Source organism: Propithecus coquereli, unplaced genomic scaffold (assembly GCF_000956105.1).
Source record: "Propithecus coquereli isolate 6110/MARCELLA unplaced genomic scaffold, Pcoq_1.0 Scaffold70, whole genome shotgun sequence".
Classification (NCBI taxonomy): Eukaryota; Metazoa; Chordata; class Mammalia; order Primates; family Indriidae; genus Propithecus; species Propithecus coquereli.
Genome location: NW_012153063.1, coordinates 3,663,945 through 3,666,033, shown reverse-complemented (window position 1 = coordinate 3,666,033; position 2,089 = coordinate 3,663,945). Strand labels below are relative to the sequence as shown.

The 2,089-nt window shown below is 39.1% G+C and overlaps 1 protein-coding gene across 1 annotated transcript in view; it reads right to left on the bottom strand.

Annotated features, from left to right (window-relative positions):
* The window catches only part of LOC105823915 (gamma-crystallin D-like), a 157,661-nt gene that overhangs the window by 143,010 nt on the left and 12,562 nt on the right, over positions 1-2,089 (bottom strand). The window lies entirely within an intron of this gene.

The window sequence follows — 2,089 nt, the reverse complement described above, 5'->3', positions numbered from 1 at the left end:
TAAAATGGGATTTTCTTCTAAGAGAACCTCTCTACGATCCGATGTGCTGATAAGCAGAGTATCAAATAACTAATACTGGAGGTAGGATGACAGGGGGTTGAATCCCCCAACCCCACTCCCCGACCAGAAAGCACTGTTTAAGAACCTTGGCTCTTGCTCTGTTCCCTGAAGAGTAGTTGAGCCCAGGGACATCTCGATGCAAGTTAACATGTAAATATAACAAAATTTTAAATCCTATAGTCTTGCAGTTTCTGCTTTCTCAACTTTCACAGCCCTGGGGCAAGGCCTGATTGCTCTCCAGCTAAGGCTCTGGCTGGAGGGGTAGGAGGGTGAGGGGGCGGGTGTGCCGGAGTCTTCCTTTCTCCCCACCAGACCCCGCAGCAGCTCCTGGTGCTCTACTCGCTTTAAAGCAGACCTTCTCGACTCTAGTGTTACTATGACATTTCGGGCTGGAGATTCTCTGTTGTAGGGGGCTGTCCTGTGCATGGTAGTCTATTCAGCAGCCTCCCTTGGCCACTACCCACCAGAGGCCAGTAGCACCCCTCTCCTCACTCCCTAAATTATGACAACTAAACATGGCTTCAGACACAGCCAGATGTCCACGTGGGGGTGGGGGGCAAAATTAACCGTTTTTCAAAAACCACTGGTTTAAAAGGACTAGTCCTATGCCTAACATTTCCCCTCTTAGTTTCCCCACGGCCTTAAGGACATGGCTTTAGGCTGTGTTTGTGGAATTGTAGAAATTCCTCAGAAATGCCCTGGGGCCACTCAGCAAGTTGGAGGAAGAGGAGGGGAGGGCTACTGATCTTCTACCCCCACTTCAACCAAAGCATTTTCACTTTTATGTGTTTTAAACAAAATCTTATTTGAAAATTGGTTTTTATTACTCAGTAAGGATAATTTTTAAAAAATAAATATTCAAAAAAATCGCTTTTATTTTTGAAAACCATTGCATTCAAGTAAATATTTGAAATCTATGTACCTCACAGATACCTTTAAATAGCCTTTAAAATACAAATACATCATCTACTAACTACAGTACATAATGAAATTGTCATTTTTTTCCCATAACAGTGTGTATGAGTTTACCGGGACAGCTAGCTATTTCCTTGTGAAAAGAAAGATCTTTACAGAGAGAAACATAGGCCTAATAAATTTTGATGTGATGAAGTCTGGAAAAGTTGAGTCATGACCCTGTACCAAAAAAGAACAAGAATGAGGGACATACCACATGGAAGGTTCTGGACAACCAGGGATCAGCCTATGAATGTGGGCCCAGGCAAAGGGGCTCTGAACTGCTGGCAAAGAGAATGTGCTAAAAAAGGGTTTTCACAAATTCGCAGTCTGATCTAGATGCTGATTTCTGTTTGGGGCTCTGTTTTGAAGGTTTCTGAATCATTCTTTCTAGTTATTTGAAGATGAATGAAGGGATTATTGGTTCGTTTAGTTTTTAAAATCATTGGTAATTAATACAGTTATTCATGATGCTTTTTAAATTTCAACCTTACTCTTAATTTTCTAACATGAAAAGGTTTGTATGGAGCAGATTCTTTTTTAAATAAAACTTTCCAGAAGACTGAAAACAAATAGCATCTATCTATCCATCTATTTATTAGTTAAGAAATTATAGGAAAAGATTATTTTTTCTCTATGAACAAAAGAAGATAAATAGTATAAGACATATTGGGCACAGATTTTTATCAGGAATATAATCTATTTTCATCCTCTCCTCCCCCAAAACTCTACTAAGGCACTTAAGCTTTTCCTCCAAACACTTGAGGGGGAAAGAAAAAATAAAAACAGTCATAAAAACTAATGCAAGACAAAATGAAGAATTGAACCACTATCAAATAAAGAATGCATTACTAAGTGTGTGGGTGAGAGAAATGAGAAACTTGAATCACCAGGTCTCCCAAGTACTTTCTCCTAAAGGCTTATAGCTTATTTTCCGAAAAGGATTTGGCAAAACCTACTCCTTCCAACTGACTGTTTTATTATTTGAACGCTTTGATCAATGTCAAAGCTATTTATTCCCATGACACAATTCAAATAATGAATTTCCTAGTAACTATATTTCTTCCTAAAGTAG